Source organism: Vidua macroura, chromosome 11 (genome assembly GCF_024509145.1).
Source record: "Vidua macroura isolate BioBank_ID:100142 chromosome 11, ASM2450914v1, whole genome shotgun sequence".
Lineage (NCBI taxonomy): Eukaryota > Metazoa > Chordata > Aves > Passeriformes > Viduidae > Vidua > Vidua macroura.
Window position 1 is genome coordinate 22,624,769 of NC_071581.1, and position 24,904 is coordinate 22,649,672.

The 24,904-nt window shown below is 50.7% G+C and overlaps 1 protein-coding gene and 1 long non-coding RNA gene across 2 annotated transcripts in view; one reads left to right on the forward strand and one right to left on the reverse strand.

The window, feature by feature from the left end:
- The window catches only part of ZFHX3 (zinc finger homeobox 3), a 447,971-nt gene that overhangs the window by 238,375 nt on the left and 184,692 nt on the right, over nucleotides 1-24,904 (forward strand). The window contains 1 exon segment of the mRNA XM_053987325.1: nucleotides 16,637-16,747. The gene's annotated coding sequence lies outside the window, so the exon portion shown is untranslated.
- LOC128812748 (uncharacterized) lies at nucleotides 20,472-23,295 on the reverse strand. The gene is made up of 2 exons (XR_008438826.1): nucleotides 21,474-23,295; nucleotides 20,472-21,145 (listed from the first exon to the last, which is right to left on the reverse strand). It is a non-coding gene; the product is annotated as an uncharacterized LOC128812748 (long non-coding RNA).

Here is a 24,904-nt window from a genome sequence, read left to right on the forward strand (position 1 = left end):
TTACTTCGAAGGCTGTATTAATCACAAGACACTTTAATACTCAATCAATACTTGCATTTGTCAATGACCTTGTAAATCTCCTCACTTCTCTGCTGTATGGCAAAAGTGTCATTTGACATCTTCAGGGGGCTGGTTTTGAGCAGCTGTTGCTCAGTAAAATATATGTTTTGCAAAGTCTTAGTTCCAGTGTTTAAAGTTCAATTTGAGAAGTGGAAATAGGAAGAGGATAGATGTAAGGGCAGCTGTGTAGCTGTGTTTCAACCACTGGGTCTTCATTTTTGATGTGAACTGGGCTCACACTTGCTAAAGGGGACATTTCATGGGGCATCCATGGATTCTAGCTTCACCTGAACACTGGGCCATGGTGACTTGGTGGCAGAACAATGAGGTCTTTGCCTTACTGTGTGTTATAACTGGATGTGTGTATTGATGGGAGGGTACTGGAGTGCTGACCCTAATATCTTCTGGATGTCAGAGACATGAAATTTGGTAATTTCATCAGAGTGAAGGAAGGAAGTAAAATAATGTCTTCAAATTCAGACAAGATTGCACTGCAGCCCAGATACTCAAAGTGGAAAAGAGCCATGATGTTGGTTTTCAGTAAGGCATTGAACTGGGAGAGGGAAACTGAGAGGAAGAAAGCCCTGTGCACTATTAACTCCTGGCTAGTTGGAGCTGTTTACCTTTTCTAGAGTTTTTCCAGCTGTTATCCTGTTGTTTGAGCAGATATTTCTCATAGTCCCAAAGGAATTGTACAACTAATAATATTCTACCTGCCTGCGTTTGGGATTTTTTTAAGTGAGTCCTGTGGGTGGTTTGCTCAGCTGCTGATGTGTGGCAGCCAGAAAGCAAAGCCTGGTCCTGGGCTCGGTCTCAGACTCGCTGAGGCTGGAAGGCACCTCTGGATGTTGTCCTGTCCAGCCTGAACGCCCGCGTGTGTCCTGCACTGGGAGCCCACGCTCCAGCAGAGCCTCAGCAGTGCCGAGCAGAGGAGACGGGTGGGATCGGCTCCCTGCAGCCGCTGCCCGTGTCCCTCGGCACACCCCGGGGCGCTTCTGGCTCGGGGTCAGCGCAGCGTCCTCCTCTGCAGGAGCCCCTGCGGGTGCTGCTGCCCTGCTGCAGGACTGGGCTTTGGCCTCTCCTGGGCTCCAGGGCTCCTCTCGGCGCCGCTGGGTCTCCCTGCGGGGCAGCACAGCTCCGGTGTCGCTGCAGCCTGGCTGGAGAGCGTGTCCAGCTGCTTCATGGGGCTCTGCCCCCTCCAGCCCTGCCCTGCCCCGCGGGGTGCCCTGCACCCTGGCTCTCAGCAATGCCAATGCACCTGGCAGCATCCTCGTGCCACTTCCATGCATTTTTTCCCCGGTATTCTTGTTGGTAATTGTTACAGCATTCCTGCTTGGCACTCCGGCCTTGGTATCAGATCTACAGGTCAAGGTTTGCAAATATTTAGACCATTTTGTTAGTCATTGCATGTGACCCTTTTCTTTATAATCAAAAAGGTTTTATCTTTAAAAATCCCTTTATTGGGTTAGTACTTCATTTCCCCATCCCTGGCACGGCAGTTTGGGCCGGCACACAAACCCATTTTTCTGTATATCTCCGCTGTTGCATACATTATATTCTTCAGAAAAAAATCATCTCTGTACTCCTTTCTGTGGAATCCTCCTGCAGAAATCTCATTGGCAGCATATAAGAATTGCCTTTTCCCATTCCAACTGCCCCTGCCCTAGTCACGGCTGTCAGATCTGAGGCTGCTCAGCTGCAGAGGGAAGGGAGTTTAGTGCTTTCCCTCTGCTCTCAGGCCATTTTTCCCATGCTTCTTTTTTATTCTTTTATTTTATTTGTGGTCCCTGTCATTCTGTCGGGGCAAAGGGGTAAAGAGATTTGACACTAAGTGCGGGGAAATGCTGTATCTGGAATCTATCTTCCAGACGGCAAAAGAATAAAAATTCATGGCAGGACAGCGGCTGCTGCCACGTTCCCTAAGACATATTGCAGGTAGCGTTATTTATTGTGGCACGGAGTTCATGGAAGTGCTACCTCAGAGCACCCGGAGAGATCCTAAAAAGCCCATCTCCCATCAGGTGCAGCAGATTTACGGCGCCGTGCGCGGCGGGGTCAGAGCGCGGCGCGGGAGCCGGGGCCGCTCCGGGCGGGGCCAGCGCTGCCCGAGCCCGTGCGGGGACCCTGCGGGGACCCTGCCCTTCCCTGTGCGGGGACCCTGCCCTTCCCTGTGCGGGGACCCTGCCCTTCCCTGTGCGGGGACCCTGCGGGGACCCTGCCCTTCCCTGTGCGGGGACACTGCGGGGACACTGCCCTTCCCTGTGCGGGGACCCTGCCCTTCCCTGTGCGGGGACCCTGCCCGAGCCCGTGCGGGGACCCTGCCCGGGAGCCGGGGCTGCGGGACAGCACACCAGGCTCGGGGGCACACCGGGCTGGGGGGCATACCGGGTTGGGGGGCACACCGGGCTCGGGGGCACACCGGGCTGGGGGGCACACCGGGCTCGGGGACACACCGGGCTGGGGGGCACACCGGGCTGGGGGGCACACTGGGCTGGGGGGCACACTGGGCTCGGGGGCACACCGGGCTGGGGGGCATAGCAAGGTTCGGGGGCACACCAGGCTCGGGGGGCACACCGGGCTGGGGGCACACCAGGCTCGGGGGCACACCGAGCTCCGGGTCACGGTGCTGGCGGCGAGCGGGGCGCTCGGAGTTGAGGCTGAGGCAGAGCCGGGGCGCGGGGGGACACATGGACGGTGTCGTGAGGGGACCGGCGACGCTGGAGGCTGATCCTCGCCCGCAGCGATGGCCACAGCAGGGCTGCCTGACCTCGCTCGGCCACGCCGAGACCCTCCCAGCCCCGGGCGAGGGCCAGGGGCCGGCCAGTGGCCAGGTGGAACCCGCGGCTGCACCATGCTGCCCCGCGGGGCAGCCCCAGAAGGGCCGGGGGGGGGCACGTGGCTTCCACCACGGATTCTGGGGCAAATGAGGACTCCTGACTCTCCCACTGAGGAGGTTCCCGGTCGTGTCGGCTCTAGGAGGGAGGGCCTGAGCATTTATTCACTCGGGGTTCTCAGAAACCTGCAGGGTGGTAAACCAGAAATGTTAGAAATCTCAGAGGCCATTAAAGACCTCTCAAACGATACAAATATAGTACCAAAACCTCATTAATTCTTGCAGACCTTCTGGACATTGGTTCCCGCTCCCTCTCCTCTGGAGTCCATGTTTTCTCACAATTTTTGACAGTTAAAGACAAACTCACAACTTTCAGAGTTCCAACACAGTGACCATAGTAAACATGAGAGCAGTTGGGAGCAACAAATATTCAGTTCGTAAACCCACATAAAATCAGATGATGTTAGCTAAGCTAATAGCAACTGTTCTCTGGGTGGTTGTCCTAACCCTGCCTCTGCTTCTTGCACAACTCCCAAAGGTTCAGATTTCTGAAGACAGAGGAACTTGCTAGCAGTGACACAGGATCCTGTATCTTGTTATTAGAGGTTTGTGGGGCCTCCTTTGGTGGTGGTACAAGCCAAGCAGTTTTCCATGTTTTTTTCAGCAGTTTCCCAGAATTTATCTCATTGCCTTCACCTGTGCCACTGCCTTGCCTGCCATTTGCTGCTGTTGGGTTGGAATCATGGAATCATGCAGTGGTTTGGGTTGGAAGGGACCTTAGAGCTCATTCTGTTCCACCCCTTGCCCTTCCCCTATCCCAGGTTGCTCCGAGCCCTGCCCAGCCTGGCCTTGCACACTTCCAGGGGGAACCCAGCCTTTCTGGGTTGTTCCCTTTCAAGCTCCAGAGCCAAAATTCGTCACCTGGCTGCAGTGGAGGTGTGGGAAGCACCGATGGCCGGGCAGTGCTCAGTGACCTCAGAGTGACCACTGCTGCCCTGCCCGCTGCCGAGGGCTGCTGCTTCTGCTGCTGCTGGGGCAGGGATGCCGAGGGCGCTCGTTTCCACAGCCCACTTGTCCTCCAGGCAGCTGGAGGTTATCAAGGCCGGAGGCTGCCCCCAGCCTCATAAACCTCGCGCTCTATTCGGAGTCATGACTCTCCCAGTGAGCCGCCGGTGCTGTTCGTGGGACAGCTAATCCCTCAGCGTGCCTGCTGGAAGCTGCTGTATTGATTTCTGCCTCTCTCTAAACCTCAGTTGTGTTCAGTGCTTGTTAGACATCTGAAGGAATATCCAGGGGGCTCCAGGGGCCAGGGAGTGGGGCGCAGGCAGCGGCACCAGGGGACGTTTGCCTCAAGTTGGAGACCTGCCAACAGGAAGGTGGCAGTGGGACCTCTGAGCCCCACTAAAACTCTTGGGCAAGATTTAAACTAGCATGGCACTGCTGGCTCACTCTGTAATCATTGATAAGTAGGTTTTTATGTCTTGGGCTCGGGGGGTTTGATGGTCCTCTGAGGCAGGTTTAGGGCAGTGGATGCCCTTTACAAGCTGTGCCCAGATGCAGGTGCAAGGCAGCAACTGTTGGGGACTTTTCTTCATTTTACTCCCTGTCAATCACAAGAAGCCTCTGAATTCCAGGCCCCTGTTGGCAGGATGTGCATGGCTCTCTGGAAGCACATTTGGGCTGGATCTGTTGGATTTCCAGTCTTTGGGATCTGTCATCATGCCCAGTGTCACTCTCTGCCACATACCCTGTTCCCAGACTGACAGAGCTCCAAAGAGCTCCTTTATGTGGAGGGAGCAGTGGATGATTAGGGAGGTTATGTGGACACTGGAATTGAAGCTTAGAGCCAGGATGAGAGGGCTGAAAGAGGCAAAAAGAAGGATTTAGCATATTTTTAATTAAAATAACAAGCTAGGACCTGTCACTACATAGATTCCTTTGTGTCCAGAGTTCCTTTCCCTCTTTTCATCTTTGACTTTTTAGATTAGGCACTCTCAGAGCAAGGATCACACTTTCCTCTGATCTGGAAAATGCCTAGCATGCTTTGAGGGCTGGCATTGTCTATGCAATAATGAAATAACCACAGTTTTGGTCTCATTGCTGTCTAATTCCTATCTGCCATCGTCATGAGATAGTGCTTGAAATAATTGCACCTAGCACTTACATTATACTTTTGGTTGTTCACAAATGAATTCTCATACCACTCTGAGATCAGAACGGGTACAGCTGCTCTGTGAATTTGGAACGAACAGAGATGTAGCTTTTTCTCCCCAAAAGTGGTGGCGCCTGCTGTGTCATGGTGAGCTGCATAAACACAAGCCTCCTCCCAGTTTGATCATTTTATAGTAAGTAGGGCATTAGGAAAAGTGGCTGATGTGTAATGTTCTTTATTTTTGTTAAATTAAAAATTAGTAGGTTAAGCCAGATTTTGCTCTATTAAACGCAGATAGGCTGGTTAAAAGTGACCCTATCAATCAAAAAAGGTGATTGTATCACATGATTTAAAATTTGTTCCAACAATGGCACAACCCAGAAAAACCAGATCTTTTAAACAAAGCTTGACCCTCCATCCATGTAATTTAGCATAAAACCTTGAAAAGAAGCAAAGCAAACTGAAGTAATTGCAAAATACAAATTTTAATAGACCTAATCCCCGGGAGGATCTCTGTCAGGGGAGTTGCATTTGGATTTGTTTGTACAGATGAGTCTGAATGGCACTTGAGTGCTGGTGTAGAGCTGCTCCCAGGCCGTGCTGGGAGAGGTAGTCCTGGTGCACACCAGGAACAGGAGGCGTGCTGGTGGAGCCTGGAGGTTTCCTGAGGAATAACCTGCTGCTTCCTGCTTTCCCCTGTCTCACAGTCCCCAGTCCCTGGCTCTGTGTGTTGCTGGCTTTGCTCAGTGGTCACTCACTGCTTTGGGCACAGCCCACGGACATCCCTCCGCTCCTGTGGGTTCCAGCCTCAGCAGGCCACGAGACAGGAGGAAGCAGAAGTCTGTCACTCAGACCTCTGCCATTAATTTAGATTTCCCCCTGTTCCTTACATATCTACACGAGGTAAATCCTGAGTTGTTGTGGATATTGTGTTCTCTGTGGGCTGGTGGCTCTTTCCTGCCTTGATTCCATCTTTCTGGAGCACCCCCCAGGGCCCCATCAGGCCTCATGTTTCCTCCTTGTGTTTTCATTTTGCCAAATCCAGCCTTATGTGTTGGTGCCACTCTACAAAATACGCTCTGTTTATAGCCTCATCTTGGCCTTAGGATTTTACCTTTTCACAAATTTACCAAGGTGGGAATCCACACACCTTCCCTGTCTCTGGCTGGTGGGTGCCCAGCAAAACAAGATTCAGCAAACGTAACTTTGGTTTTTATATCATATTCTTTTCCTTAAACTACTTGCAACAGCTTACAGATTTATTAATTAATTTTCATGTTCCCTGGGCACAATTCACAGGGACTTTGCCACCCAGGTGTGCACCCTGTATCCGTGTGAGACCACCAATGTTTGATTCTGATCACACCTCTCTTCTGTGTCACGTTCCATTGCAGACGACTTGGTCAGACTGTCCTGCATTTTCTTTTCTGAAGCTTTCAGACATGACTAGTTTTGCCACTTAAGTATTTTCATCCCTCTGATTAGAGGTTTTGTTCTGTTTTAATATTTGTCAAGCACTAATGGTCACTGGGTGTTGCTTTTAATTGTAACATCTGCTCCAGCTGTAGAGGAGTAGAAATAATCTCAGCCGTGTGCATAGGTCAAAGACTTGGCCACTTTTTCCTCTAAACTGAGTCCAGGCAACTTATTTCTCCAAAGCTGCTGGTCTAAGCCAGCACTTTCATTCCAGAGATGAAAGGTGAGTGCCAGGCTGTGGGGCTGCTGAGCCTCTCCATCTCCTTTCCCCATTAGCAACTGGGAGCGGAGCGGGCAGGTGGAGCAGGCTGAGCGTGCCTTTGCAACACCACCTAAAATCACGTTTGATTTGCTCCCTTTGATGGCATGTTCACAGTTATCTTGCCACGACTGTGATCTTCTCCAGCTGCATGGCCCTTTAAATCCCCCATTTCAAATAGGAAGGAGAAAGCGATTTGGTGGAGCCCTTCCCATCCTTCGGATCCGTGCTCTTATTAAGGCTCATATCTATTACTTTCTTCCTTTCTGAAGGAGTCAGCTTGATTCAGTACTTTTGGGACTTGGTGACATTAATGTATCTGTTTTATGTAACACGGAGTCATTATTAACAGAATCCTAGATCATAAAAAAAGGGCTAACGAGAGACAAGGAGGGTTTTTCCCCTTGAAGCTCGTAGCAGCGGTGCCGCGGAGAGGCCGGGGTCAGGGAGCCGCTGCCTGATTGGGCGCGCGGCCGCCGCAGTGGCATTTCTGCAGTTTCATCAGAAAGTCTAAATAATCCACGTGAAAGCCGAGGGTTATTTACAGGAGACACATCCGTGCTGCCGGAGCCGGCGAGGCACCGGAGCATCGCCTTGGCTCTGGCCGTTCGTGCCGGGACCCCGCTGCTGCTGCTGGGCCCTCGCTGCTGTGCAGGAGCTGCAGGCACGGACACGGGGACAGAGAGTGTTAAAAAGAGAGCAAGAAATGACCCGAGGGGGGAAAGTGGCAGGGACCCGGGGGCTGCTTGCTGCTGCTCTAGGAAGGAGTAAGGGTGGGAATTTAGCACTGATGTGTGCACTGCAGGGCAGGGCTGCTGCTCCCCTCTGGCACCCCAGCCGCTCTCCCAACATGGAGCTGTTCCCTGACAAAAGCTTTTCATTTTCTGAGTTTGAGCACAGGTTGCCCCTAAGCCAGGAGAAGAAATTGGAGCTGAGCTTGTGGGTCTCAGAGGGCTCTGACCCAGAGAACCTGCAGTGAGAAGGGGCTGGAGTAGCCGTGGAAGCTTTGGTAGTCTCCTCATTCTGGAATCACAGAATCCCAGACTGGTTTGGGTGGGAAGGGCTCTTCTTGTTCCACCCCCTGCCATGGGCAGGGACACCTTCCACTAGCCCAGGCTGCTCCCAGCCCTGTCCAGCCTGGCCTTGGACAATTCCAGGGATGGGGCAGCCACAGCTTCTCTGGGCAAGTGTCCTTTGGGATTGTCCAGTACCTCAGAAGGCTGGCAGGAAGCAAGCAAGCTGTGTCAGAGAAATGACCAGCCAATCCACTTGTTCAGGATTAGAATTTAATAATTTTTTTCTGCCTTCAAGTTTACAGGGAGCTGGAATTCCTCTTTTGCTCTTTATATGGCTGTTTTAATATTTTTCCTTTTCTTAGTAAATGGTTTTGTTTTATATAAATTGACACATGAGTATTTGGGCAGGGGGAAGATTATGGATGTTTCCTTTAAGATTTTATTAAAGAATCACACACTCTTATAAAATGGCACAGAAGAAATAGCAACTACACCATGCACAGCATGACCAGCTCCTTTCCACCCATTTCAGGAACTTGTTGGGTGATCATTGTAACGTGGTTCATGTCCTGGGCACGTGACAGCACGGCCCCAGAGCCACAGCCCCAGAGCCACAGCTCTGTCTCCTGAGCCTGCACAGCCACACGCTCGGGGCTCGCTGGGGCACCTCCCTGCCCAGGGACCCAGCAAGGATGAGTGGGGTTTTTCAGAGCATTCCGTGACCCAAACCTGAGGTCAGACTGGTGAAATCCTGAGATACTCCCCATCTGGGAAGTCTGCAGACTCTGAGAGACACTCAGAGAGCTGATGCACTCAGGTGAGGTGCTGAGCTGGTTTCTAGGTTAGGAACTCCAAACCCATGTCCATCCTGCTCTCTTGATTTAGAATGAATTTTATTATTAATTTTAAATATTAAGTAAAACAAACCTCTCAGATACTTCTTCAATTACATGTCTGTTCCACCAAAGGTTTGACAGACAAACTATTGACTATTGTTCTTTTCTGCACACGTAAGAATTCTCTTTTATATCTGTTTTCTTCATTCTGTTCCTGAAAGGAGAATAGTCATGAGCACAGGAGCTCCTCCTCATCTGGGGGAACTGGAATCAGGACACATGTTGTCAGGAAATCACCTCTCTTGCTGGTTCCTGACATTTTACAGCTGGCTGAGATCTTAGAGCGGTGCCTGGGCTTCCTCTCTTCCCTCTCAGCAGTTCTCCTTGTGAGGAATGGTGTAAGGAATTAATCTGCTGTAATTCTGCTCTTTGTAGAAACCAGATTTGTGACAAAGGAAGGAGAAGCCTGCAGCTGAGCTTGCCATGGGGAGCACTCCCAGATGGTGTTTGGCTTTGGAGCTCCGTGGCCAGGCTGGGATGTGAGCCCGGGCTGTGAGGTGCCACAGCCGGGTGCAGAGCTGGGTGTGGGTACATGGCTAGGGTTAGGCTTAGAGGGGATGGGAAATAAAAATAAAACCCCTGTTGTGGCTACGAGTTGAGCTCCCCAAAGTGCAGGTTTGACACAAATATGTATTGAGTGTTAAAACTGATGTAGTTCCTATTTTCCACGGAATTCTGGTTTCTGAAACTCGGTGCTTTCCACCACAACCACAAACACTGGGAAAGGATTTTTAACGAAGGGCTGAGCTGGGTATGGCTGCGAACAGGAGCTTCAAGGAAGCCACCAAGTTGGATGAATAAAACCTTCCCAACAAAATCTTGGGTCATCAGCTCTAAGCTTGGGTGAGATGGTGGAAAACCCCTGTGTGGACCCCAAGCATGGGCCCCAAACCCAGCGCTTGGCTGAGTTTGCAGATGGCTGCGTTGGTTCTCTGGGCAAAGCACATCAGAACTGCTGGATGTGTTCAGTGGGAGCCCTTCTTGCAATCTGCTTTGAGATTAGACTTGGCCACAAGGTCACAGCCTAGGGGGAAATTTTGGAACAACTTTCAAAGCAGTTAATTTGGACATTTTTCAAGTATTTAAATGCAAATACAAATGAATAAATAATTTATGCTTGCTTTAACTGAAAAATATTTTAGTTTAAGAATACACAAATTGTCCCACATTTAGTATGGGCTGTCTGTGGAGCAGCTGGCAGCTGGGAAAAGCAAGTTCTAAACCTGGGAAAGGGGCCACGTAGTGCTCAGTACCTTCCCAGTTGTGTTTACCTTTGTATCTGTTGCTTTGACTGGGCTGTTAAGGAGCGAAGGAAACCGTGACAGTACAATAATATGCACTTAAAAAAAATTATAGAACCTATTACAACGTTGTTTAAAAATCATTATTATATTGTAATGGAGTTAAATGCTGTGTTTATGTAAGACTTTTAATTCCTGAGGAATTCCAGACTGTGGGGCCAGGCTAATGTGACAAAATACTGAACTTGGAGATGCGTGTGTGTGTTCACTGTGGAGCAAAGGCTCCTGCGGGGACCCAGACATAGAGGGAAATAATTTATTTTCAGAAAAACAGTTTTTAAAAGTTTGCAAAGCTATGTTAAATGGAAGAGATGGAATAAAAGTGAAGATATTTTATAAAAATCATAAAAAAATTAAAATCACTACATTTTGTTAGCAAGGTTTTCTTTTGAAACAGAACTTTTTTAAAAACCCCACACTCCAGATGAAAAGTTTTGCTTGTGTCAAACGAAATATTCTTATAAAATTCAAAATATTTTTGGTTTTTCTTCAGGAATAGAAATGTTTCCATTTAACATGAAGCACTCCTTTCAGGGTCTGGGTTTGATGGTCAGTCAAAGCAGTGGATTCATATCCCTATATCCAAAAGGGAGGAGGTCAGTATGAGCCCGGGGTGGGGTGCTGGGGTGTCTGTGAGTGTCCTGCCCCTTGTCCAGCTGTGCCATTCCCTTGGCACTGCCAGCACTGCCTGATTTGGCAGCAGCAGCTGGGGCTCCTGGGCTGGAGCTGTGAGCAGCCCTGTCAGAGCTCCCCTGTTCTCATCTCATTGTCCACGTTATCTCTATCCCAATCCTGATCTGCAGTGGAGAGTAAATAGGTTGTTGGGGGGTTTTTTTCTACTTTCATTCTCTTTAGGTTCAGCTGGAGAAGAGAAGGCTCTGGGGAGATATTAGAGCCTCTTCCAGTGCCTGAAGGAGCTTAAGAGGTCTGGAAAGGGACTTTGGACAAGGGCTTGGAGTGCCAGGACAAGGGAAAATGGCTTCCCATATCAGAGGGCAGGGAGAGATGGGATATTAAGAAGGAATCTTTCCCTGGCAGGGTGGGCAGGCCCTGGCACAGGTGCCCAGAGCAGCTGGGGCTGCCCCTGCATCCCTGGCAGTGCCCAAGGCCAGGTTGGACAGGGCTTGCAGCACCTGGGACAGTGGAAGGTGTCCCTGCCATGGCAGGGGTGGCAAGGGGGCAGGGGGTGGAATGAGATGGGCTTTGAAGGTCCCTTCCCACCCAAAAAGTTCTGTGTTTTCATGGTTTGTTGTATATGTCAGGAAACAAAAGCCAGTGATTTTGGTGACACGGTGTGAGTTTGAGAGCACGTGTGTTTACACTGCTCCTGAGGAGCCATGCAGAGGGACATCAGAGCAGCAGGAGGATTCTGGCTCCTCCTGCCACAGGCTTCCCCATAACTGGGGGGAGAATCAGTCTCGCTCCTGGCTCCTACTCCTCCATAGAAGCCAGAGTGTGTGCGGTGCCAGAGGTGCCACCACCTTGTGTCCTGTGTGTCCGGGGGCAGGGGCTCTCCTGCCGTCAGCTCGGGCTGGAACACGGCGCTGGCTGCTCAGCAGGGTCCTGGGGGAGCCCAGCGAGTCTCAGGCTTGGGATGAAAAACAAAGACTGACTGATTTAAAATAGCGGTGCCAGAATCCTAACAAGATTATTTAACTTTTAAGGGGGGTGGGAGAACATTTTTTCATGCATTTTTATTGATTTTCAGTATCGTACAAAACGCAGCCATGTGCAGCAGTACCACAGGAAAAGACACAATCATTGAAAAGCAATTACAGCTCCAGCAGCCACCTCTGCACCGTGGCTGCTCACCCAGCCCCTCACTCCTGCTCAGGCCCCGTCAGATGCACGCTCGGGGTAAAAAACCTTCCAAGCAGGATTTCAAATGTACCAATTCCACGTCCTGCTGCAGTGCTCTGCTGGGGGATTTCCTCCCCGAGATACTGGACGTGTGGCTTTCCCCTCCGGCCTCAGGGGCTGTTGGTCCAACCTCTTCCCAAGGCCGAGCTGACCCAGAGAGGCCCCAGTCAGCCCCAGCAACCAGAGCAGCAATCCCAGAGTGGTTTGGGCTGGAAGGGACCTCAGAGCTCATCCTGTCCCACCCCCTGCCATGGGCACCTTCCACTACCCCAGGGTGCTCCAAGTCCTGTCCAGCGTGGCCTTGAACAGTTCCAGGGCTGGGACAATACCTGGCCACATCCTGATGTGCCTCAGGCTCTCCACGGAGGATGTGTGTCCCTCTCTCAGTCCCTCACAGAGCAAGCCCAGTGCTCGATAAATGGCTTCATTTGCTGCGTGGAGCAGGGCTGTGCTCTGCAGTCATTGGTGGGTCTGTGCTGGGGGGACATGGGGACACGGGCCCAGCCATGTGTGTGCCAGCCCTCGTAAGCAGTGGAGTGTGAAAATCCAAATAACCAAAAACCTCTCCAGCATTGTGAAAGTTTTATGGTCATTTTTCCAATTACATAATAGAGTTAATAATCTGTTATGAATTAGCATAAATCAGAATCAGCCCACAATTAAGAAAATAAGTTAAATTGCATTTTGTGAAGCATTGTTCTGTCTGAACAGTTTGCTATTGTGCTGCTAACCTGACAAATTCAGTAATTCACAACATCCTCCTTGGAATCAGTTGGAATTATGGAGGCTTTACAACAGCCTGTGTGTACAGGTTACAACAGCCTTGGGTGCTGCAGACAGGCTGGTTTCAGGAAAGCAGCGTGTCCTTCAGGAGCCAAACTGCTGAGTCTGTGTAAGGTTGGGTACTGGGGGAAATTCCTTCCTGGAAAGGGCTGTCCAGCCCTGGCACAGCTGCCCAGGGCAGCGGGGGAGTCCCCATCCCTGGAGGGATTTAAAAAACGTGTGGATGTGGCACTTGGGGACATGGGGCAGCGGTGGCCGTGGCAGTGCTGGGGAGTGGCTGGACTCAATGAGCTTAGGGGCCTTTTCCAGCCCCGAGCATTCCGTGATTCTGGTCCGGCCAACACCTGGCAGAAGGGAATCACCACCCAGAAATGTCAGCAACATCACCAGCTTAGCAAGCAGAATTTGTGGATGTTTTGGCCACCATCATGGTATCCCTAGACCCTGTCAGGAGCGATGCTGAAATGACAGCAGGAGACAAGAAGCAGCAAAGAGCATGTTTTCATCAGGCTGTGGCTGGCTCTGGCCCTGGGCACGGCCCGAGGTCGCCGGAGAGCCCTCCCTGCTGGCTCCGGGGAGCTGCCTGGCTGCGGGGGCTGACACAGGGCAGCGGGGCTGTCTCCACTCTCATCTCGGGCATTCACAATGTCAGAAGATACAGATATTGAGATTTGTGTGGCCGGGGAGGGCAGGCAGGGCTGTGTCCTTGCTGCTGGCCCTGCGCTGTGGCTGGGAGCGAGGGACGCGCTGCGCTCTGCTGCACTGGGGTGTCAGCGCCGGACACAGCGGGTTTCTGTACGTTTGTGGGTTCTGTGACAGAGCAGGGAGTGGGGCAGAGCCCCTCGCCCGGCTCACTCGCACACACGGCATCCTTAGGGCCAGGCCTGCGGCTTCTGCCTCCTCCAGCGCCGCCACGGGTATTTCCAACAAAGAAAGAGAGTCCGTGAGCCCTCACTTCTGAAACAAAGGCCTAATGAAAGGGTCGGGCTGCCCCGGCTGGCAGTGGCTGTAATTCTTGGCAGGGTGTGACATGCCCATCCTCTCGAATTAGCGCGGGGCACGAGGAATTTGGCACGGTGCTAATTGCGATCCGACGGGAACAAGTGGCCTCAGTATGTGGGCACGTGGTGGGACAAAGGGAGCGCCGAGCCCCGGCCCGCCAGGGGCAGGTGCTGCCCGCCCTGGGCAGGCGTCGGGACCCCCCCTTGTCTCCGTGCTGCAAGGAGGACTCGGGTTTAATTTAGTGTGGCCTTTGTTGGATGCTCTTCCTTTGCCGTACAGGAACTCAGCTGGGGCAGAGTCAAGACAGCTGCTGCTGGGAAAGCTCCCTGCCATGCTGGAAAAGCTCCCTGCCATGCTGGGAAAGCTCCCTGCCATGCTGGAAAAGCTCCCTGCCATGCTAGGGAAGCTCCCTGCCATGCTGGAAAAGCTCCCTGCCATGCTGGGGAAGCTCCCTGCCATGTTGGGAAAGCTCCCTGCCATGCTGGGGAAGCTCCCTGCCATGCTGGGGAAGCTCCCTCTCAGCTTCAGCCGGGCAGGAGGGATTCCCATGTCGTTCTGGAGTCCAGGAGAGGAGCTGGCAGGGCCAGGCAGAAGGACAAGCTCCTTCCAGCATAGTGCCCTTTCCAGAAAGCAATCCCTTTGTGACAGCTGCAGAGCCATTTCTCTCCACCCATCCATGCCCCACCCAGGGGACATGGCCTGTGCCCCCACGGTGACACAGGAGCAGGGCAGTGGGCCATTTGCTGGCACATTTCTGGGCAGGTCGAAAGCAGCTTCAGCAACCTCTGCCCACCTGCTTCCATCCCAGAACAATGAAAGGGATTTCATCCCGTTTGCAGTTGGATTTGGAGGATGATCCTCTGAGGTGGGAGGTGTTTGCAGGGAGATTTCTCACAGCCATGGCAAAGCTTTCTTCCTTTCTTCAGTCAGTCAGAGGATGGAGTCAGGTATTCACCAGGAACTAGCCTGGTAGTAGCCAAAGGATGGTTGTCACATCTCAGTGCCACCTCAGAGACTGGGGGAATCCAGGCTCACAGCACCTGCCAAAGGCCAGGGAATGGATCCCTTTATATGGCCCATTACACAGACAGGCACTGGCACTGTGGCTCCAGTCTGAACTCTGGGTGGTTTGGCAGGAACTCCTCTCTCTTAAACCTGACTTTCCTGAAAAACTGTGCATGTTACCCTCATTACCTGCAGTGCAGAATTTCTGCTCCATCCCTTGCTAATGTCGTGGTTGTGCCCTTTTTTTCCTGTCTTTTTATCGGGAATTCACAGGAAGATTAATCCTTCTTACTCCATGACAGTTTAGTTTCTTTAAGAACCTTTAGTGAGGGATGTTCTAGAAAAGCTTTTAGAAAATCAGATTCCAGTGTATCAGCCGAAATCTCCTGTATTAGCAGGGCTGGTTCCTCATCAGACTACTCGGATCTGTACATATAAACTCTGCTCTTGTCTTCCAGGCTCTGCCCCAGATGTGTTTATTCATTGCTGCTAATTCTGATCAGTCCCACAGTTTTCTATCCTTTTACCTGTTCTGGAAATCAAACTTGGTGGTCTGTCATTCCCAGGGTCACTCCTAAAGCCTTTTGTAAAAATGTGTCACCTTCCAGTCCTCAGATGCAAAGGAAGAAGGTTCAGCAATTTCATCTTTGGGCTCCTTGAGGAAGCTCTGTCGGCCTCTGGTGATTTGTTGCTCTGGCATATGAACCCTGCTGACCCCTGCACAGTGAACGGCAGTGCAAGGAATTAATTTAATTTTGCTGCTGTGCCCTTATCTTTCTTAATTCCCCCCTTTACTCCTTGCCCATCTATCAGCAGCTCTGGGTGACAGACAGGCTTCCTGCTTTTGTGTTGGGGAAGCTTTTATTAGCTCTACGAACTCTGATGATTGTTCTCCAGACCCTGTTTTGCCTTGCCTTATTGTGGGTTTGCACTTAGTGTGCTGGGTTTATATCCTTTTCTATTTTTATTGTTTGGAAACAACTTCCATTTTCCTGAAAGTACCTTTTTTATTTCAGATAACTTCCTTTTTCCGTTGGTTTAAACCAAGCTTTGAATGTGTGGTGGTTTGGCCTTTCCCCTGGCGTGTCTCACACATGCTTGTGTCCCACGGTGTTCATAGAATCCCAGGATGGTTTGGGTTGGAAGGGCCTGAACGTTCACCACATCCCACCCCTGCCATGGCAGGGACACCTCCCACTGTCCAGGCTGCTCCAAGCCCTGTCCAGCCTGGCCTTGGGCACTGCCAGGATCCAGGGGCAGCCACAGCTTCAGGTGCAGAGCACAGACAGAGCAGCAGCAAACTGGGCAATAGCAAACAGTATTTCCTGAGAGTTCTGTAATTTCTAGTTATAAATTCCTGACAGCCACAGATGTGTGATTGCAGCAAGAGCCACCACTGGAATGGGAAAGTTCCTGTTCCAAAAACCTCCTGGCATCATTTGCACGACACCTCGTGGCCAGCTGCCCACCCAGGTGCCAAGCTGGGCACCCAAAAGGAGGGCTTTCCTTGGGAAGCAGAAGATTTCCCATCAATCAGGCTGCTTCCCCTGACTCCTCACTGTGTTTGTTTTCCTTACTGATGTCTCTGCTCCCCTGCTGGCTACGTGAGCAGCCAGACTGGGCTGCACTGGTTAGAGCAGAAGAGACCACAGAGCTTCTGGCTTTGCTGATGGCTGAGTCAGGCTGTGGTACAGATGAGCATGGGGGTCCCTGTGGGCAAAGCCACCTACAGGTAGTTGATAGAGTCTTTTCCCTATGAAGCTGAGGCTGGGAGGTGCAGCTTTGCAGTAGGAGGCAAAGTACACCTGTCAGAAAGGTGCTACAGGTCAGCCCTCAGTGACAGAGGAGATGGAACGGCTGGGAATGTTGGCTGAGTTGGAACTGAACACAAAAAATACCAACGACTCCATGCTGTGCCCACACTTCTGTTTCTTTTGCTGCATTACTCCAAATCCTTCAAAATATTATATTCTTCCCATTCTTTTATTGGCAGGCTTTGACCTGGAGAGTTTGTACTGACTTTTTCTGGTCTGAATAGGAACCATCTCCCCTGCTCCACTCGTCGGCACCAGATCCTGCGACACCTCCACGTTTCCACAGTGAGGTAGGAAGACCTAATTTTCATAAGCCTTGTAGAAGTGATTTTTGTGTTGGTCGCCCTCCTGGGATGTGTAATGTAAATCACCTGGATTAGGAGAGATGTGATTACATGTATCAGAGCTGTTCTCAGGCAGAGCTGAGGGTTCTTTGTGCTCCCTGAGCTGCAGGGTTTGCTCTCTCCTCCTTCTCCTCATGGTGCTGTGGCTTTGTTTAAATGCCACCTGCCTGAAGTGTTTCTGAGCACCTCGCTCGCTGGCCAGTAGTGTTGGCTCCTCTTACTTTCAGTGAAAATGTGTTTTTTGAACAAGGCCATCCATAGATTGTATTTTTCCTGCTTGTCTACAAAGCTTTGCCAGGCTGCAGCTCTGTCTGCGCTGGTGAAGAACCATCAGGGCTCTGTTATTTGATTATTTATGTGGTCCTTAACTGTTAGTTTCTGTCATTAAAGACCAGGCCAAGTGATTAGTGCCCTTGACTTAATCTTAGCAGGAAAACTGTCCCTTGAACGTCTGTCATAATCAAACAGCCATGAGGAAGGATGAGGAAAGGGTGAGACTCCTGATCTGGTTCATTTTCCATGTGAATTGGTGAAAGTAAATCATATTTGGATGGTCTATTACAATTCATAAATATGAGTTTCCCAAAATGATGGTAAATGTTGTGCTGGCAGAAAACACACCTTCCTGAACATGGGACAAATATCCCTTTCCTTCCTACCAGTATCCCCACCATGAGATTTGGCACTGGAAAAATACCTGTGGTCCAAGTGTAGTAATTTCATTAAAAATTATTTTGTATGTAAATAGACTTCAGTGAGTTACTGTGAAGTTCCTGCTTTCAATATATTTGTATATCCTTTGTCACTATAAGGTGATTCATAATCTCTGGAATACTTGGTATTACCAAACTAACCTTGATAGTGGCAGCAATGGAAAGACTAATGGCAGGTTTCAAAAAATACTCATCAAGCTCTCTATCTTTATGGAAGACTGAGAAATGCAAAATTTGGAGTTGGATTTTTTCCATTTATTTAGTTCTTGGTGGGGTTTTATCCTTTAAAGAAGGTTTCTTTCCTCTTCCTACGTTTTTATCTGAAGTATTCTGTTTACAACACGAGTGCACACTTCAAGTTCTTGAGAATCATCAGACTTACAAATGTAACGGAAACCTCGGGAAATTGTGTGATAGGCAAACTCTCATTTGCTTTGTGCTCTCAGTATCTCAGAGGATCCTGAGGAAAGCATCTACTTTTTCTGTTTAGTTAGGAAATGTTCCAGGACTTGGTGTTCTTTGAAGGGGTGAACAGGTGTTATAAACTGAATCCAGAGATTTTGTGGAGGAATGGCAATGCTGAAATCCCACCTTCCCTGGGGTCAGTGTTCTTGATTTTGATATGAGAGTGAGGGGGAGAAACAATGGATGGAGCACAGAAAGGACAGAAAAGCACTGAGAAGGGGGAACAGGAGCAGGTGGAAGGGGGTTGCATGGGGACAGTTGGAAAGATTTTGGAGAGATAACACTTGTGGCCAGTTGTGACTTTCTCACACTATGATGTCCTCACTGATTTTGTTGTATTGGAGATTGGACGTTTTCTTTAATAATGTGTAGCACCTGCAAAAGAACTCAATTTTGGGACCAATCTGTGCTGTTTCCATTAATGACAGTGGTAGGAAAAAGTGGGATTATGCTGTGGGATGGATTCCTGCCCACCCTCAGACCTTCATCAGACTGAGTGGGGCTGTGGGGCTGTGAGAAGGTGACACAAACTCCAAAGAAAACCTGGTACTGGGGTGACAGAGAAGGGATGAGTGGTGAATGCCTCGGGGAGCTTTGGGGTGATTGGTTTGAGCATCTTAGTTAATTAAAACTGCAGGTTAAATTCTGTTGAAGAGACATACACAGGTGATGAAAAGCAAGTGTGAGGTGAGTATGGAAGGACCTCACGCAAGTGGAAAGAAGACAAAGAGAAATCTCCAGAGGAGAATTACTCTTCTAATGTCCATGGGAAAATTGGCTTTTTTTTAACAGAATTGTAACTTTTAAATCTGTACAGCTGGTACAAGTAGGTACAATTCTATTTTGCCAGAGGCCCGGATATTGTGAGGCTCATGTTCTTTCAGAAGAGACCCCAGGCCTGAATCAGCTGAGGGAGAAAAATCAGCAATTTTGGTTCTGTGTCAGTAGAACACACTCTGTTCACTTCCCCTGTAAGGAGGAACTTTCTTCTCCATAGTAGTAAGAATGGTTCTTTTGGACGTAGAATAGACTTGGTCATTAACCTGAAGGCTTTGATTTCAACCTGGTGAGGAAAAGGCCCTTGTTCATACTCTGCAGTAGTTTCATAGATGTAATTATAGGGTGTTATTTTAATTACCTGTTTAGGAGCTAATTGCTCTTCCATAAGTGCAGAGGAAGGAGAGAACATGGGACCAAGGCTGTATTTCAGGGTGCAAGAGGGTATTTGTTACTGTCTTTTAATGTGCATCTCAATCTTCTGGTATAAGAATGTAACATATTTTTAGTAACTTTCCTCTATTTTATTTCAATACCAACAAAAATGCCTGGGAATGTGTTTGCAGCTCATCACCTGGGTGATATGCTGCCATATGAGAGACAGTTCTCATGTGATCTTCCAAAATACTTTTTAACTAGCACAAGGCTCTTTCAGAAGCTGCTGTGAAAATGTGGTTGTATTTCAGCAGCTCCAAATCCAACTGGCACCACATCAACAGTCCAGCCATGGTCAGCAGGAACCTGAGCACACAGCAAACGTTTGGCCCTGGCACAGGGTGCCCAGAGCAGCTGGGGCTGCCCCTGGATCCCTGGCAGTGCCCCAGGCCAGGTTGGGCAGGGCTTGGAGCACCTGGCACAGTGGAAGGTGTCCCTGCCCACAGGACATGGGGTGGGGCTGGAAGACCTTTGAGGTCCCTTCCAACCCAAACCATTCTATAATTCTGTGATTTCACCATTATTTGCTCCTTTACAATTAAAGCTTTAATGATAAGGACTGGTGGTAGTTTTAAGATAAATTTTGAAGGTTCTTAAGGGTTTAGTTTGTTTATCTAATTGTGGAGATTGATTAAAGTCCATTAGAGTAAGATTATCCAGCATGTCTTTACCAGGTACAAATTGAAGAGGTTTCCTCAGACAAGAGTTTGTTGTTGTTTTCCTTGCTGAAAAATGTGGACGTGTGGCAGGTGTTGAGAGATTTTCATCAATTCCTGCAATAGATAAAATCTTTGTGTTGTCTGTCTTTGATTCTTAGCTGATGAAATCAGCTGGAATTAGTGGGATACCTCACTGGACACAGAGCCCTGGAGCGTTTGCCCACGGACCCAGCCAGTGTGAGAGCTGGGTACAGAGGGACAAAGGGGCTGCAGCCCATTTCCCTTTTCCCTGCTAACATTGTTGCTTCCCAGAGGTACAAATTACAGACTCTTGGAGCTCAGAGAACTGTGCCAGTGACACATTTTCAGGGATGCCGTGTCGGGGGCAGGGAAGGGTGTCCCTGGCTGCATGTGTGACCCCACGGATGGGCACACTCAGCCTGGGCATGGAGCTCTGGGGCAGAGGACTTTCACATTTGCCTGAAAATCCTGTTGACAAATACGTAAGTTGTGCCTCTGTGATATTTAAAGCCCACACACACCATTTACAAATAGAAATCATACAACATAGATTATTTCAGTTTTTCTCTTATTCGATCAATTCTGATAAACAGGCCATGCTTGGATTAAATCTTTTTATTCTCACAACCATGTGACACTTTAGGGGACAGTAACATTTGTGAAATAATCTGTTTAAGAAATAACACAGGAGAGGAAGACACCTGAAGAGCCCGGTGTCAGGTCCAGCGTCCTGGGGCCAGGTCCGGGACAGTGGCGGCGCCCGGTCCGTGCTGTCCCCTGTGGCCACCACACCTTCCCGTCAGGGCTGCTGGCTGAAGGACACTGCTGGGCCAGAGCAGAGGACCCGTGTGAACAAACTCGAGTGCTTTTAAAAGTCAAGTGATTTTAAATCTTTACGGGCACTGCAAGTTGTTTCTAATTCAAGCCCATCGAGTACCAGAGAGGAATTCCGGCATTACCGGCAGCCGGAGCAGGGACAATGAGCACCGACCTCTCCTTCTGACCAGTCGCTGGTATTTGTTTGAGGCTCTGTAAAGACAATGCTACAACATCTTTACACACACCACCAGCTTTGTAGTAGCTGTTTCCTTGGAGCCTTGGCACGGGGAAGGACACGCATGTCCCGGCATTTTCCAGGTGGCAGGATTTCCTTCTCCACTCCCAGCGCCACGAACCCCCTCCTTTCAGCCCCAGCACGGTTTAAATAGATCATTTGTTTTCATTATAGGTTTTTGCATCCCCGTCTTTCATTGCTGTTAATGAATTTCTAGGGTCTGATTGGGAAACAAAAGCCAAACACAAACATGAAAAGGGCTGTGACAAAGGAGCCGGTTGAGCTCTGACAGGCTGTGCCCCCATGGCCACGGCTGCCGGGCTGCCACCGCCCGGGCAGCGCTGGTTAATATGCTAATCTGCTCGCGGCGTTTAACATTCCGCTCAGGTCCGAGCAGGCTCGGCAGCCGGGCGCAGGGAAGGGGAAGGAAGGGGAGAGTCTGCCTGGCAGCCCCGCGGCCGCGGCCGTGGCACATCCCGGCTCCGCCAGCGCCGCGGCCCCTCCGCGCCCCCGCTGCCCTCCGCCCTCCTGGGCACTCGCGTACCTACCATCCGCACCGTCCGGGAAGCTTCCCGCAAAGCTGCAAAACAGGGAATGTGCAAAAGCCACGTATGATTGGCTCGTTCCTCTGCCTCCGCGTCCCCAAAGATTCCCACTTTAATAGACCATGTGTTTCTGCTGCTGGAGAAGCCCAGAGTGTAACGTGCCAAAATCCAGCAACAATGAAGTCAGACGGAGTTCAGCATCCAAAACAAAGGGACGGCATTTCTGTAGCTCACTGACAGCACAGCAGTCACAGGATGGTTTAAATTTCCTTTTATTCTCTCTCCCCACCCAACCTCAGCCCAAGAGAAAGCCAACATTTATTAAAATCCATCCGTTCAGGACAGCAGCTAGATGCCCAGGTTGGAAGGAAAGCTTGCTCCTGGTATTCCCGATGACCGCCACCTTTCCTGTGTGCTTGTGAGCTGCAATCCCCAGCTGGAGCAAGGGGGTTCTGATTTCCAGAATTAAGGAAGGAATTGATTCCAGAGACAGTTTCCATGGTCAGGTCCATCAGGTCCTGCAGCCACAGGAGAACTTAATTCCTCTAGCTCCCTTTCCTTTGTTTTCATAACGTCACAGTAGTTCTGGAGAGGCGTCTGGAGAATCCTCAGCTCCGGCTTCAGCCAGGGGATTTCAGAAGTTACGTTTCCAGGGCAGGTCAGATGTGGACAAAATCAAGTCTCCACCTGACACATAAGCAGACAAAGCTGTTTACCCTCTGAATTATAGCAGAGCTCCATAGTTCTCTCTTCTGTGGTCTCATGCTCCAAGCAAACTGCTCCTTGCAGTTCTCTCTGCTGGTGCCAAGCACGTATTCCAGCTGCAGCTCGGCAGCGCGGGGAAATTCCTTCCAAGTCCCTGGCAGAACAGTCGGCGCTTTCTCCGGAGCTGCAGGCTTGATTGTCCTTGATTATTTTATTTCTCTGGCTCTGATCCAAGATGTTCCCTGTCATCATTTCAGTGTCTTTTCTCATAATCCCTTTTCTAAACATCATCAACAATTAACTGATTCTCTCATATCTACAAACACATGCACACACACGCAGGCGCGCGCGCACACTCCACCGAGCCTCATCAGGGTCTTTTTTGCCTTTAAGTATAAGAAATTACAGCTTCTCATTAGCTGAAGAGCATGTTTTGAAAGGCTTTGTGTTTACTCACTTTGCAAGTGATGCTGGCGCTTTTAATTATTCTCCTTTTGCATATCATAAGCGAGCAGCGAGCTGCTCCAGCCAGCCCGGGCGACGCGTATTCCCAGGAAGGCAGGAGGAAGGGATCGCGTTTTACCTCACTGCTGCTGCTTTCTTCCCTTTCTGTCAGCCAGCCAAGGAATCCCCCCAAAGCTCTTACGTAGCAGATACCAAAACCGTGAGTCACTTTTCACTCCCAAAGCAATAAGTCCATCGCATCCCTGTGCAGAAGGGCGAGGACAAGGTTGGAATCTCTCCAGGCTGCCGTCATGCCCCGGCACCAGTTCTCCAGCGGTGACTTTGTTTTTCCTGCTCTCGCTTTTTCTCCTCGGCTCTCTCGTCTCTTCATTCCTTTTCATGCCATTCCCATTTTCTTCCTTCCTTCCTCTCCATCCGTCTCCATTGCTGGCAGCAGCAAACCCAGCCAGATCTGGGTCTCTCTCGCCTTCTGTAGGGCTTTTTTCTCCTTTTTTCCCCCCCTGTATCTGCTGCAGCCTTTGGCTGCTCACTCTGCCAGGTTGGATCACCAAAGACACACGACTCGCTCACAATGAATAATCAATACAGATATTGATCTGCGGAAAATGTTTGTAAATTCCTGAAAGGGGAATCGGGAACAGCGGGACAGGGAGGCTTGTGGGGGACGACAGGGTGCTCCAGGCTGCAGGCAGCGCCTGGCCAGAGCCCGCATCCTGCCGCCTCCGAGGTGACGGGTGCTGGAATGCGCGCGGGCGGCGGCGGGCGTGTGCGGGGGCTTCTGTATTTTCATTTCTCTACAGCTGCTTCCCCCAAAGAATCGGGAGGCGAGCAGCTGAGAGGCCCCATCGGTGCCATGCCTTGGCTGCGCTCCAGCACTGTTTTGTTTCCATCATCACACGCCACTTTGAAATTTGCATAAATACAAGGGTTATTTTCCCTTGTGCCTCCAAAAAGGTTTAAGAAGGTGGGAAAGTGTTTCTATAAGGAGAGATGGCTGGGTTTAGTCATCATTTTCAGGATTTACTTTCTAATCCATGTACTTGTAAGAAAGGGCGCCAGAGATGAAAATAAAGGGCAATAAGAAGGACATGGAGAAGACAGAAAAGCTTGACAGAAAAGCAGAATGTAGAAGAGCCTTGGATTGCAAAAAAACCCCTGTTCTCTAGTGGGGACCTGCGTGTGTTTGGTTTGTGTGGGTGGAGAGCCACGTTAGAGCTCTTCGTCCAGGACTCTTCCCATCTCCCTGTGGACAGGTCTGCCCTGGTCAGGAGCTGGGGATGACCATGGTGCTTTAAGATTCTGTGAAGACTGGAGTCAGACCATTTTAAGAGCATCCTGAGCCTGTCCTCAGGAGCCACCTCCCGCCTGCCCACCCATCATCTGACCGCCCGTGGGGTGTGTGGAACATGTGTAGCCAGTGACATTCGCCCACTTTGCTCCTGGCATGGTCAACCTCGCTCCCACTGCAGGAGTGTCCTTGTTGTGTCTCTTCCACCTCATCTCTCTGGTTCTCTGTCTTTCTGGGGAAAGACATGTACTGAAGGTGTCAATAGACACAGTATTGTGATCATTGAATATTCAGCTCCTTTCTAATACTTGAGGTCAGCCATGGAGATCCCAAGGACTGCTGAGGGGGCCCGTGGGGTGTCTGCAACACCGGCCGGAGCAGGCGGCCGTGCAATGCCACGGTCGTACCCCGGCCAGGGCTGCCCGACGTGCTGCTGGCCAGAGCAGCCAGCGGGTGTTCCTGGACAGCTCCTGCCCAGGGGCTCCTCCCTGTGCCCCCGGGCCCACCTGCACAGCCCGTGGGTGTGCACAGCCCTGCGGGTGTGCACAGTTCTGTGGGTATGAGCACAGCCCGTGAGTGTGAGCACAGCCCCGTGGGTGTGCACAGTTCTGTGGATATGAGCACAGCCCATGGGTGTGCACAGTTCTGTGGGTGTGAGCACAGCCCATGGGTGTGCACAGCCCTGCGGGTGTGCACAGTTCTGTGGGTGTGAGCACAGCCCTATGGGTGTGAGCACAGCCCGGTGGGTGTGAGCACAGCCCGGTGGGTGTGAGCAGAGCCCCGTGGGTGTGAGCAGAGCCCTGTGGGTGTGAGCACAGCCCCGTGGGTGTGCACAGCTCCCTGGGTGTGAGCACAGTCCCGTGGGTGTGAGCACAGTCCCGTGGGTGTGAGCACAGCCCTGTGGGTGTGCACAGTTCTGTGGGTGTGAGCAGAGCCCCACGGGTGTGAGCACAGCCCCGTGGGTGTGAGCAGAACC